This window comes from Lygodium microphyllum, chromosome 8 (assembly GCF_053477565.2).
Source record: "Lygodium microphyllum isolate KBCC chromosome 8, Lygodium_microphyllum_v1.1.10, whole genome shotgun sequence".
Lineage (NCBI taxonomy): Eukaryota > Viridiplantae > Streptophyta > Polypodiopsida > Schizaeales > Lygodiaceae > Lygodium > Lygodium microphyllum.
This window is the reverse complement of record NC_141142.1, coordinates 14,875,699-14,890,717: the sequence shown is the minus strand read 5'-3', so window position 1 is coordinate 14,890,717 and position 15,019 is coordinate 14,875,699. Positions and strand designations below refer to the sequence as shown.

Genomic DNA, 15,019 nt, shown 5'->3' with positions numbered 1-15,019 from the left:
ACCTTCATGCATAGTTTGGGTTTATGAATCTTTGGGTTCCCCTCATGGGAGACTACACTACAGCTTCCTAAACTTTTTGGATCGTTGAATTTTTATAGTTTGTGAGATGGCTCGTCTAATATTAGAAGGCCTAGCTCCATCAAGTACTATCTTCTTCTACTAACATGTCCAATGCCAGTTTCTGCAAAGCAGTGCCTGGCTACGTTATTGAGTAGGTGCTCATCTAGGTTTCTCCTGTTATGCACCTAACTATGTTCATATCGAGACATCTTGTGGTGCATTTCCTAAGCTTCAACGTGTTGGAATAAAGCCATAGGTTGTTCGTTATTTAGCTATGAGTGTTGGCCTCAACTTTAGCAAAGGAGGTTGTGAGAGACTATTTGTCCCTCTCTGTGAGAATAGGCGATTGGAAGAAAGTCTTAGTAGCAATCACCAACTATACACACCCAATAAAATGCCACAAAACTGTTTGCTGATATCATTTTGTGTTATTTTTAAAAGCGAGAGAGGAGCACCATGTAACTCGTAGAACTTGGTAAGCATTTCTTCAATTGAAAAAAGTTGTGAAAAATTTAAGTGTGACACTGTTGTGGTTGGGTAGGCTTTCTTGTGACTCCATTTGTTATTGGATGACTAGTGGAAAAAGACTAGTGAGTGGTTTGAAATCTTTTCCTATTATAGGAATGCTTGAAGCATAGCTGTTTGCTTGTCTCATGCTACATCAATAATTGTCGTTTTGTTTATTGGCATAATTACAAGCATAATTTGATGCCTTCTTCTCTTGAAGTTGGTACCTTAGCTTAGGACCAAACTGCATCTGCATCCTGTTTTCCCTCTCTAGGAAGGGTTCCTGTATGTAGGCCGTTAGGCAACATATCAAGACGTACATCAAGTCATTTACTGGATTCTTACTGCATGGAAAGGTTTGGATTTAGTTTGTGATTTGTCACTTGTTTTTGATAGAGATATCAAGCCAGACAATCTATTACTAGATCGCCATGGGCACATGAAGCTTTTAGATTTTGGGCTACACAGGTATATTAAACATTATTCTTTTCTTTTATTATTTTGTACTGCATGTATTTGACAAATTGCAATGTCTCATATTTGTAAGGTTTTGTTGGTAATATGATTGCCCTATTTGTAAGGTTTCGTTGGTAATATGAGTGCTCTATTTTATGAGATCTTGTCATCATCTCTTGCTTTCTACATGATATGGTTTTATGGATTCCAGAGTAGATTTGTGCACATATCTGATCAAAAGACCATGGATCTTAACAAGAGAATAGAAAAATCTTCTTCTTCTCATAGGAAGAAGAGAAAGTCTCAGCCAAAGCTGGATGCTTTCTTATCTAAGCGTCCAGCCAGCAATGTGACTAGTATGTTGGATTTCTAATTCTTGATGATATGTTGGATTTCTAATTCTTGATGATATGGTGTACTGCTCGTGTTTGATGATATGCTGAATTGCTCTCTCGCTTTTTAATGCTCTGGTTTTATACCACTTGCATGATATGTTGGACCTCTACTTCTTGATGGTATGCTGCTGAACTGTGCATGTTTGCAGTAGTCCCCAACATCTGGTAAAGAAGTTTCCAATTCCTGAGAAAGAGCAGAGCTGGATTACATTCACCCTGCCATTCACCCGTCATAGCTTTGATTCCCATCTTGGCTGGTGGCAACGATCTCTGCATCCCCCGCATCTACTTCATGACCTCTTGAAAAGCTGGTAATCTTTGATTCTAACATGCACATATTATTTAGGTTCCAGTTTTCCAATTCCCATCATTAGTGTGTGTGAAATAGAGAGATTGAGAGAGAGAGAGAAAAAGAGAGAATAGTTTGTGTGTCAATGTCTTTTTTGTCTTTTTTTTTACTCTTCCTTCCTCATTCTCTCTTGTATGGTTGTTTTGATTAGAGATCTGATCATTCATGTCTCTTGTATGGTTATTTTGATTAGAGATCTGATCATTCATGGCATCAAAGACTCACATAAAGGTGTGTGATCATGGGAGTAACGAGAAGAAGGTGCTGGGCTACGTCAGAGTGATGGCAGATTGCACTTATAGTGATATACGTCAAGAGATCATCCAAGATGGCATTGTAAGTGAATCATTCGAGTTTGTTATTGAAGATGAAGACTGTGATGGAGTATGCATATTGAATGCATTACAAGAGGAGCGTTGGAAAATTGAGAATAGCAAGCGAGTTGGCATAAAGAGGTTATCAACCACGGTGGATGATGGAGGGTCCTCAAAGCGTGTTTGTAGAAGCTTAAATACTTCCATGGAAGCTACTGCTATGGATGGGATGGAAGAGGGCGATCAAATAAGGGAAGTGGGTGATCATGGTGGGAGAGTCAACATGCTCAAGAGTGTTTTAGTAACACAAGAAGCGCTCAAAATTTGGGAGCTCCAATGTGAGAAGGTCCGCAAGAAGTTGAGTGAGAGAAAGCCATCTAGAGATGATAAATTTCAGCTCATCACGGAAGATGTCAATGACCAACCTTTGATTCGAGTGTGGTGCAATGAATGTGGGAGTGCTTATGGATCGGGAGTGACTAGTGGCAAGCAATCCGCATACTCATGCTTGTCAAACTTCATGAGATTTCACATTCTAGATGGTCAAGCACATCAAAAACGATACTTATCTAACCGAAGTTTGAGGTTTGATGCATTTTCTACTCATGGTTCTCATGGAAGTACTCCAAAAGACGAGAATGATTCTGATGATGCAATAATAATCTTGGCAGCTATTGAGGAGATGAATAATTTCAATAGAACTCATGAAGGTAAGAATCAACTTCTTGTTTTATGTTGTAAATTGTAATATTTTTTTGTAAAAGATATTTGTTGAATCATGTAAGACAATTCTTAGTCCCTTATTTTGGTTCCTTTTTTAAGGATTTTTGCTTGTGCATATCAGATTCAATTGTCAGCTACGTTTCTAAACTCTTATCAAAATTTTGTATCCTCATGTAGGGGCTGATTTTCAGTTGGTTGAAGCAACTTTACATGACTACAAAGATAAAAATAGTGTCAAAGTTGTGTGCAAATATGATGGGAAGTGGCTGCACCTATGTCCTCGAGGTTCAGATTTGCAGACCATCCTAACACAACATATCAATGCAAAATCTCACATCAATGCATGGAGCAAGAAGACCACAATAAAGCAATCATCTTCTCTCTTCACAGGAGCTAGTGGGCGACCTAAAAAGAATTTTGAAAAGGATCCATGTCAACAAACTTTGGGTGCATTCCTCGTATCAACCAAAGAGCATGCGGAGGTGGCTTCCATCCATGCAGGTGATTCAAGCTCTCATTTATTAAATCTGTGTTGGGGATTATGGCAGTGTAAACTTGATGTTAATGGTAGTGAGGTTGATATAAAACCTTTTCTCCAAGACCTAAAGATGGGTGAAGAGTGGTTTTGTGAGCCACATACAAAAGCTACTTTATATGATGGGGATGTTGAATACAGGATAGATGGATGCTTTAGGCATGTGTGCTGTCTTCGGATCTCAAGAATTGGAATTCCGTTTGAAAGTTTCACATGTGAGTATTGTAAGAAAATTCCATCTTGCGCTGATTTTCGTGGCAGAGTGTATCGGGAGGGTAGTGCAATTGAGAAAAGAGGAGAGAGGCAAACAGGTCGAGGAAGGCGATTGGATTACCTTTCTGGTGCAGAGCTTAAAAGCGTTGTAGTTGAGACAAAGAAAAACTTGCGAGAGGCCAAGAGAAAACTATGGTGGTTGAAGGCAAAGATTGTGGTGCTTTCAGTGAGAATCAGGTCTTTAAAAGAAGCAAACTATGAGGCTATTAATAGGAAGGATGTGCAACGTTTTTGCAATAACATTATTGAGGCTCATAGGCAAGGAAAGTTTGGTGGCAAATTAGCTTTATGGGCTTTTCTTCAAGACATTGCAAATAATGCATTAAGATCGAAAAAGGGGCAAAGATATGCAGAATCCTCAAAGACCATTTTTGAGGTTGCAAAGCTATGGGGTGGGCCGCGCTTGCATGATTTTCTAAGTGTAAACCTTGGAGGGCCATCTTTGTCAACCACAAGGAGGCAAGGAAGAAAGGCAACTCAATTTCAATCCGGAGAGCATGAGTATATCGTTGATATGGTTGGAAAGATATACAAGGATGTAAAGTCCAAACATGGAATAGCATCACGGGTGCCATTCATTATTGTTGAAGATGAAACAACCATCAAGCGTCGCATGAGGTAAAAACTTAGTTGAATTTCTCTTCGCTTCAGTTTTAAAATTTATTTATGTAACAAGTCCATGGAAATAAAGATGTTAAAGTGGAGCTTCATGTTTTTGCAGATGGAATGCGAAGGATGACACTCTAATTGGGTTTTGTGGAAGAAAGGGAGAGGATCATCAATGCTCCTCAAATGATGTTATCATTGTTGGAGATGGAGCACAAGGATATGAGACAATAGTGGATGCCTTCCAAAATCACGTAGTGGGACATTATGCAAGACTGCTCATTGTCAACCCGCTTCATGAGAGTCTTCCACGGTTAGCTCTTGTTGTGCATTGCACTTGTAATCGCTTTGATAGCGATTTCATCAAAGCTCAATGGAGTCTTGTGGAGCAAATGTGGAATGCAAAATGGAAGGATTGCCTAGGGCCAATAATTGGACATGCTTCAGATGGTGATAGTAGACGTCGCAAGCTTATGCTTGAAGACTATTTAGGAAAAAGTGATAGAAAGTTTGGTATCAAATGGGATGGATGGAAACTCAAAGGCAGAATCATAGGAGACAATGTGTATGGACTACATGATCAAGATTTTGTGCATTGTGGAAAGAAGCTTGTGAACCCTCTTGATAGTCCTATTCGACAACTAGCGATTGGACAAGTTTGGATTACACTCAATCATGTTGCTTTGGTCTATAATCATTTCTCTATCGATCAACACAAGTTACAAGAAGAAGATATACAACGAAACGATCGGCAAAATTGGAGAGCAGCCCAAGTGATTGTCTCTAGACAAGTTCAAAAATGTATGATAGAAATGCAAAAAAAAGAGAGGAGCATGCAAGGGACTGGGGCATATTTGCAGGTTGTTGCTGATTATATAGACATTTTTTTGTCTCCACATTTAGACTTGAGAGAGCGTGTGGTGCTTGCTAGTAAAGTGGTCTTCTTCTTCAAGTTGTGGAGATTATGGATTCATCATCATTCTACATACACTCTTAAGAAAAACTTCATTAGCAAAGAGGCTTACACAGATACCCAGCTTTCTTGTCATTTTGTGGTTCTACTTATAAAGATGTTTCGGGATTTCTTCCCAAATCTCAAGTGTCCTTTACATCTGACAGGATCGGATGCAGCAGAAATTTATTTCAGCAAGATTGGAGGTATGGTTGGGCAAGAAAGAGCATTTGATTTTGGAGATGTTTTGCATTGTGTTGGAAGCTTGAACAAGATTACCGTGCATGAATGTAAATCAAATGGGGTGACTTTTTCAAGGGCACATAAGAAACAAGAACACATATGGAAGGATTTGAACAAGCATGAAGGCATTTTGGAAGCAGATCTTGGGAATTACGAGAGTGTTTCCTCTGATGAAAAGTTGATAGATGCATTGAAAGAGGGATTGAAGCGGGCACAAGATCTTTTTTAGTCATTGGGGATCAAACCTAGCACAATCAAAGGAGTTGAATGGTGGACAGAGCCTTGGATAGATACACAATCAATGTGGTCAAAGATAGATGCTAAAATGGGTGACGCCGATGAGCACGATGACTTTGTGGAGCCTTGCGGTGAAGATAGGCCCATTGAAGGCAGCGACGGAGATGACGAGGTCATTGCTCTGAGTGAGATTCGACATGAGGTGGATGGGATTCTAGATGAGGCAAGCATTGAGGATGAAAACAAGACTATCTCGCCCGTGGTGGAGGTTGACAAGAAATTCATCTTCAAGTCTACTTTGGTGAGTCAACTCAATGGAAACTCAACACTATCAAAAGATAGGTTGACAAGGGTAAGACAAGGAGTGTATTTCAGCAATGAAGGAAAATTAGCATCAACAACCAATGGAAATTTCTTTGGAATAGGGTCAGATTGTGCTGTTTATTTCTACGATGACACATGTGGAAACAGAGACACAAATTTCAAGAGAAATGGAAAAGCCACAAAATTGAAGAAGATGCAAACTCTTCATAGTACATGGTATCTTGGAAGAGTCCAAAAGATGCGAAAGAAGGTAGGTGGCAGGTATGTAGATTACAAGCGAGGTCTTGACTTGGTAGATCGACCACAAGGGATGGAGGTTCAGCTTGGTTGGTATCAGAAGGTGAAAGGACACCATACATACTCTTATGATGTGACAGACTTAAACATGGTTGATATTGAGTCAATTATTGCATTGGCACATTTAACATACAATGAGGCTACTGATAGATATGTTCTTGATCAAAATGATTATCGAATCTTTAACGATTTCTTGAAGTCTGCTAGTTAGATGTTTATTTAAATCATGTAAGTATGGAACCATTTGGTTGTAATTTGTGTTTTAGTCATGTTATAACACAGGTGACCTTATTCTTTCCATTTTCATATGATTGCAGGCAACGAATCCTCCACCTTGCAAAGTGGGGAGGAGTTGGAATGACATGAGTTGGATTTTTGTGGGACTGAAGTGTTTTTTGGGAAGGAGTTGGAATGACATAAGCTGAATTTTTGTGGGACTCAAGTGTTTTTTACGGGATTGAAGTGTTTTTTTGTGGAATGACATGAGCTGAATGACATCCACTATATGTTTTTTGGGAGAGCAGGTAAATTCCAACCATTGTCTCTTGGAAGAACGGGGTTTATCTCGTATAGTACTCTAGTTTTATAGTAGCCCAAATTCAGATTAGTTTCACGTAGCAATTGATTGTGTTATTGATATTTGCAGTACAGGTTCGTAGCAGCATGTATTAAGGCCTTTAACGATTAAGGCCTTCGACGGTTGAATTAATGGGCATGTACATAATATTTTGCTAGCAGCTCTCAAGGACCTTTTGGTTTGGCCAAGTCCGGCAGTTATACCAGTCTTTCCAGGTGATTACAGGTATAAATGAATTACCCTCCTTCTTAAGTGAGTTGTATAGGCTAATATCTGTCAAATGCTTCTCTCCAGTATGCAAGAATATCTAAGAGGACAACATGGTGAAGGTTCCTATCAGTTGTTTTGTTCAATTGTTGATTTAGCATGTCAGTAACTAATTTTTGTGTTGAGTCATCTCTAAAAAGTATTTTTGATAGTGATCCGGAAGCAAGCTATATGGGCCATCTCTATGTTCAGCTAGTTGAAGCAAGAAATCTGGCGAATTCACTAGAAGATTCGACCCCTATGTGATCTAGCAGTTGTTTGCAAGTCACTGTGAAATTTTATATCACTATCAAGGTCTCCTTTTGTAACACAAGAGCAGGTGGTTTTTTTTCAGAGCTGGGCTGGCTGTGCAGCAGCCTGAGTATGAAACAGGAGTGGCTTTCAGTGGACAACATTGACAGGCGGAGCAACCTTTCTGTGCAGGAGTTTATCACAAACTATGAAGAACCGAATGAGCTAGTAATCATAACAGATGCATTATGTAAGTGGCCAGCCTTGATGAACTGGAACAAGGAGTATCTAGTGAGAGCAGCTATTTGAATCAGCCCAAGTTTACAGCTGCTTTTTTCCTATTTTTTCTTGTAGTGTAGCCTGCAATTGGTTCTATGAGCTCACCGCACGAGAGGAGAGGGCGTCTGACAGATTGGCAGTCTTGCATGGCTTGCCGAAGTTACAGAGTAAGCTGCCAAATCCAACCAAAGAGGCTGATGGAGGAGTATCTTGGAGTCCCTCACAAGTGTATGATAACTGTGATACAAGAGGGGGTTGTTCTGCTATAAATGAAGCTGTAGTTTCACAATGTACAAGCCCAATGCCACTGCCTGATGAGCTTGTAGCAGTAAGCCCAATGAGACCGCCGCAAGGGTACCCAAGCAAAGGTCTTTCACAAAGAGCTTCTCCTAGAAGGTGGTCTGCCTCTCCTTTAAAAAAGGTTCAAGTTGGTCGATTTGGGAGCCGGCGGGCCGGGTCGGTCGTGATTCGCAGTATCAATTACTTTTCTGAATGCCAGAGTAAAGAGAGACACCATGTTATGGACACCAGTAGCAGCAGCGATGGTGAAGAAAAGGCTAAGAGCTGTACTCTAGATGAGCCAAACTAAGACTGATGGAGGAAACTCTAGAGCGTAGAAAAGCGGAGATGGATGCCCAAACAGCCAAGCTCAATGACAAAGCTCATGCCAAGGCTCGTGCTACCAAGCGGCTTGCCCTTTAGGCCAACTTGAGGGATATGCAAAGACTCTAGGTAAAGATCTAGCTGAATTTGTTTTGGCATGAGATTTTGTCCATAGATTCTAATGTGTTATGAATATTTGACATCTGTTGGCAGGAGGATGGAATGGTTGGGCATGGCAATCTTCAACCATTGTTGACAAAGGATTACTCGAGGTCTGATAGTAGTCCTCCCTCTCCTCCCTTAACACCCCGAGTGGTGAAAGAGCAGGCATTGACACCAAAAGCTCATAGGGCAAAGAAGGCGGTGTATGCATCTCAAAAGAACTCAAGCACTCCTGGGAGCTCCAGACGAATAGTTTCCATCTCCCCTAAAACCACTCCTTGAGGAACTCTGGGGTAAGCCATTGGTCCAGAGGACCCCTAGTTCCTCAAATGCCCCTGAGAACTCTCTTTCCTCCTTGGTTCCTTGCTTTTCAGACCCGAAGAATGAAAACATGAAACCATCTCCAGGGAAGTTGTCGGGCTCTGCGATAGTGCTTTCCAAGGATGCTGGGATTCCTGCTCAGCATCCAGGAGCAAGCAAGGCTTTACAATCAGGACCAAATGGCAGTGTACCCAAAAGAAGTTCAAGGGTAGAGAAGAAGACCCGACCAAGGCAAACCAGGCAGAGTTTTGTGACAAGTGAATTAACAGATCCATCTCCTATGCCTGAAGGGGAGGTCTCCCTCTCCCTCTTGAGCACTGAAACTGACATAAAAGTGGAGGCTCCTATCATGAGCAAGATAAGGCAAAGTTCTGTTGCTCCTATTCAGGAAATGAAGCCCTTTTTGCGCAAAGGGTCTGGCATTGGACCTGGTGCTGGGCCAGGGATTGCAAAACTGAAGGCCGAAGCAGTGAAGAGTTCTGACGAAGATGTCCCAGGAACTCCTACAAGAATTTCTGATGAAGAGGCTCATGCATCTGCAAGGAGCGTCATGGACACCAGCGATGGGGAATGCATTCCTGTGGAAGCCCCAGTTGCAGATGCTTCCTTATCTTCTTACAAGGAGGAGGAGAAAGGGAAAGCACAGACTCTAGAGCTGTCAGATGTTGATGTAACTCATAACTCAGATGGTGGCTTCTTTGCTGTATGCGAAGATGCCAAGGCTACTGAACTTTTGAAGGATGATAAATTGCCACACGTTGAGAGGGGTTGTCACATTGTTTCATTTCCCATGGAATTGGGCACTAATGAACGTCACGATAGTAAGTTTGCATCTGAGCCAGACTCTGTACCTCACACACCTTGGGATGAAGCAGCTGGAAAGGGAGTGCCAAGTGCTACTTTGTCTCAACTTCTCTCTGAGAGTACTGGCCAGGTGGTGCATATTGCATCCTCAGCAAGTGGTTCTGCGTCATTTCGTGCTAATCTAGCAAGTGGAGAGCAATATGCGCCCAGAGTCTCTCCTATGAAAGCTGCCTCTCCGGCTAGCTCAAGTTTGAAGCGTCTAGGCGCTATCATTCCTGACTACTTCAGTCCCTCTGCTGCTACCCTTGTGGAGTCCCCAGTTGGAAGTCTTGCTTCTCGAGATTCTTCTGGAGTTCAGTATTCTTCTGATACGGATCTCACTCACTCACAAAAGAAGTTGGGCTCCTCTCAAAAGTCTATAGTAGTGATCGTTCCACCCAAAGAACCTGCAAGAGGTTTCAAGCGCTTGCTGAAGTTCGGTCGAAAAAGTCGCGAAACACCAGATATCATTGTGAGGGATGGTGTATCTGCATCTGCCCCTTCAGAAGGTGACGACGAACTCGAAGAGGTCAACAAGGAAGCAAATAAGCACTCCTCTAATATAATACTCCAAAAACTGAAGCTTCAAGAGAGGCTTATAAAAGATTATGGTAGTGGTAGTCATGCCAGTAACACAGACACAGGACCAGGTAAGCTCTATTGTTCACTTTATTGTTTGTATTATGTATTTCTTTGGTATAAAAGTTTCACAAGAATAAGTGGAGCCTAAGTGAAGGAGGTCAGTGGCAGTTATATTTTAGATTCCATCTTATCTTTTTCATTTTTTTAAAATGCAGACCTATCTGTACAAAGCTCCATTGTTCCATCTAATTTTAAGCTTCAATATGATCATGCTCATGGGAGTACAAAGCTCAAAGGTAGCTTCTTCTGTTGATTTGCATTGATAGCTTTCCACTAGACGAAAGTTGTGTAGCTGAACATATTTCTTTTTATACCTGTTACAGCACCATGATCATTCTTTTCTTTGTCGACTTTTCGTTGCTGTAAACTTGGGCTGATTCATGATGAACATAGACTTGATATTTTTTACACTGTTGAGCAGGAGCAATCTTCTCAATGTATTAGACTTTCTGAAGCGGCCAAATTCTGCTCAACTGGTATCAGGCACAAGAGACCGTGTAAATTTGCATGACAAGTTCAAGAGCTTGTATGTCCAGATGTTTCCTGGTTCTATTGAAGAACTGGAGAGTAAAGCTGCAGCAAAAGCTAAGCAAAGAAATGCTGGCTCATTTTGGGACACAGTGATGGATGCCAAAGTTGGCAGCTTCAAATTTGGTTTCTGAAATGCAGTTTTTTAGTGACCGCTATGTTTAGGCAGGTAATACTCTCTACAATCTTCCTGGTGCATGGTGAGAAAACTAACATATTTGCCTTGAGTTGTATCATGTGATACCTTATTAGGTTCGTTGGCATGCAAAGTCAACTTTGTACCGATTATCCCATTTGCCTGCTGGTGGCATAAAAAAGTTCTCTTTGGTGCTCAAATCATATGCAAGGAAATATATTGAAGTCAAAAATTTATATTTAGCAGCCTCATTGTCATCATGTCTTTGCCATGTAGTAGCGTATTATTTTTGTAGCTTCATACCCTAAATGCTGAGGGTGGTTGAGATGTGACCAAAATGTCAGTGTTGATACACTCGTCATTTTCTTAATGTTGGTCTCTACTTTGTGTCTCATAAGAACAGGAAGAACTTTTTGCAATCTGAGTAGGGACTCCTGCTTTTTCGAGCTCTTGGCATCAAGGGTTGAACTATGGAGTGATCTCACAAGGACACACTTGCCTCTCTTCTCTATATGGAATGCTGCGCTTTCTTTATTATTATTTTTTTACTCCATGGCATGCCCAATGCAAAGGGCTGATGTGTTTCACCGCACTACGTTTTACAAGATGGACAGTTGCTTCTTATTGCTGTATTGGCCCTAATAGCATGGATTTCAACCTGCATAGGTGTTTTTCTTTGTCCTAATGAAGGTTCTCAGTCAAGGTTGGAAAGCCACTCTCTAGTTGCAGTATCAAATACATTTGACAAAGATCTGCAATCAGACGAGCCAGTTTTTTAGATTACTTTTGAACCGAGTGCTTTCAAGTGCCACATACGATGTTAAGGAAACTTTTCACATAAAATGTCTTCTCCATCCAGTGCCTCAAGTGAATGGGCCTGGACGATTCAGCAAAAGCCTCGACACATGTCCCATGGACAAGAATGGTCTTTCTCTGAATACCTAGCTAAGTGTCGTTGGAGGGTCCTTCGCTAGAAAATGTCTCTATGGGTTGCATTTAAAGGCTGTGTTAGCTTGGAACTAAGTGCTAGAAGTGGGCCTGAATGATTATTGCAGCTCTGACAATGTCTATCTTAGTACCCAAATGTGCTAGATTGTCACACCTAGCATAGTTCTGTTTTAAGAATTTATCAAAGCATGGTCTTAGTGCCCAAGTGTGCCAGATTGTCACCTAGAATACGTCTATTTTAAGACTTTATTAAAGCAAAGTCTAGACTCATGCAAGCCCTATGCAGTCTGGCATTATGAAGTTGTGTAGCAGAAATGTTGAGAGTAGACCTGTTTTTCTGTTACTAAGCTATCAAAAAATTTTTTGGCGTCTTCCATCTTTCTACTAATGGACAGTTTTGTGGATAGAAACATTTGTGTAGCCGAATAGCATAATATTTAATTGTGGAAGGAGTGGTTGCACACATGGTCATAAGCCATAGTTGCCATGGTTTGAAAGCCTATGAGCCATGCGAATATGTGCGAAATAGAGTCATAAAATGATACTCTTACAAGGTTATCACACCAAATCAATATGGTGAAGCATGCAATACTATCATTCTTTATTTATCTCTTCAAGTAAGCCTATTTGTGACTTCTGAGGGGTGTACCTATGGTTGAAGCTTGGCTCACCCAATGGTTCATGAAAGATTGGGTGGTTCAAGCAGTTAGGGTGTTCTTTTGTAATCCTCTCAAAGTCATGCCAATTTTGTCTTTTATGGATTGGAGAATATACTAGAAATAAAAAGATCGGATGGGTCTAGCAGACCTATTCTCAAGGAAATATTCTCTCCTTAAGTGCAGCTACTATTGTCCATCTATTCTTTGTCCCATTCTATTAGATGGGATGGCTATAATATACCTCTGCATGTGGTTCCAATTTTGACAACTACGCTCTTTTCTTTTTGTTTTCAGTTGTTTCCCACTTCAAAAGGGCATATGGTAGTGGTGGATCCTCATAGACATCTCTCAATTTTGTAGGTCTTACAAAGGCTGGTGCAATTGAGGCTATTAATACTTTTTTAACCCTTTATTCTTCCCAACTCCACCATCTAGTTGTATTTTGATACTCGTCGTTGATTCTTCAAGCAAGAGTTCAATTGCATATCTAACACGTGTATTTTTTTGCATATTCATTGGGCATTTTGCTTTCTCAATCTAGAAACTCATTGAACACTTCTCTTCATAGTTAGGGACTTCTCTTCATCAGGTCTGGCAATCCACTCTTGCGTAGTACCAAAGATCTTGTAATGTAAATTATACAGGGAGGGGGGGGAGAAATGCATAAGCTTAAAATTTTAAAATTATAGGAGGGTTATTATAATATACCACAAAGATAACAGGAGGTATATATTAAATAGGGCAAAAAAGGTTACAGAGGGGTTTTAAAATATGCCTTTGCACGCACGTGATATCCATGATTTTGTAAGGTGGACCCCCCGGGCCGAACTGATGTAAAATCCATAGCTGGCTATAAGAGAAGAAAATTTCTACGTTATAGAGGAAAGATCCCTGAGGAGGAAGAGAATGTGAGAGCTTTGGAAAGTTAGCTTTGTATATATTCTATCTTATATATAAAAGTGTGACTGCTCATGTATCATTGCCATCTTTTATCTGCATTCTTTGAAGTTGTCGTCAAAAAAACAATTGAATAGCTCCTCCAAAGCATTGCTTTTTGTAACTCCTCCCCCATGCCTTGTGCTTCAAAAATAACTTGTGAGTGCTTGATAGTGGGATTTTTCCATGCCTTGGCTACTATAAGTTGCTAAGGGGCTGTGCTCCTCCACAAAGGAAGGCCCATGAATATGAAGAATATGCTGCAATACAAAGTAACACTCATTTTATACCAATTTAAAAACCTATCAAAATAAACCCATATTAAATAATTGTTACTTTACCAGATAAAAAGTGATATCTTTTTCTCCCCATGCCTCTTTTATCGCCTGAACAAGATGTGTGATTGATCTTTTGAACTCTTCCACATATGTATATGTTGTCTTATGTTGCTTGAGGAGTTTCAGAAAAACATAAAGGTGTATCCAAACCTCCATTCTAAGAAACGCAAGCCTCGACGTGCTTGCAACATTTGTTGTGATCTCACATACCTCTCTCCAACACTTCCAAGCCGCATTCACCTACTTTCCTGAATGGTTTCCTAAGAATCGTCTAGCTTTTGAGCCTCCCATAGAGACATCGGCCAAGATATCTCTTGTTTTTCTTCAAAGTGTTGGATCCTTTCTCAAGTGAACTTGGCCTCCATGAAATCCCATTTTCGATAGTAATGCCTCGCATTTATCAATACACTCATCTGATAAAGATAATGGCTTAATGGAATATGCGTAGTCAAGATGCAACCTGAGAAGCTTATCGATTATTCTAATCTCTACATGCAAAGTACAAATATGAACATTCTTAAGAGAGATTGAAAGAATGGGATCCCAAATATCTTCTATGTTTTTAAATTTACTCAAATCTATAGAGTCTCTATTTGGGGCTCTTCTTACTAGTCGCAAACTAATTCAATCTTTAGATCCAACACTTTCCATGCAATAAATGCAATGATATTTTTCATTTACACCATTACATATTCCAAGCATACATTTGATAGTTTTTAAATCAACACTCATATGCCATTCCACATTAAAATTACCAACCCCATCAACTATCAACATTTCGCCTTCACTTTGAGACTTAATGATATTTGGAATACCTGTATGGTTGAACAACTTTTTCAACGTTGGATGATTTTCAATTGGTACCTGGGATGCACCAATCCACCAAATCTCCATCTCGGATTGGATCTTATGCAATGGAGCTTGGCCCTCACCATTGTTGTGATCCAATGCCATGTTCATGAGGCAAGTGCTAACTATTTTCATCTTCTGTCCCTTTTGAATCTGTGCTTCATCCAACTTCAAGGCAAACTTTAGAACGCCATAACTTTCTTCTACTATGATTTTATACATGTGAACCATTGCAATTTGCACCTTTTTTAGATCAACCTATATATTGTTAAACACATTGTAATAAAAATTTGCATTTTTTTTGTTTTTCATAGGACATAGACCCTTCAATGCAAATGTACTCTCCAAAACATGTGGAATCTTGCGATTCATGGCAATTCTTGCAGTCGAAAATACAAGGGCTTGGGGCAATCCAAATGCAGTTACCCT

At 40.3% G+C, this 15,019-nt stretch overlaps 1 pseudogene; it reads left to right on the top strand.

The window, feature by feature from the left end:
- Positions 1-5,738: 5,738 nt before the first annotated feature.
- LOC148032000 (uncharacterized) lies at positions 5,739-10,858 on the top strand (annotated as a pseudogene).
- The last annotated feature ends 4,161 nt before the right edge of the window (positions 10,859-15,019 follow it).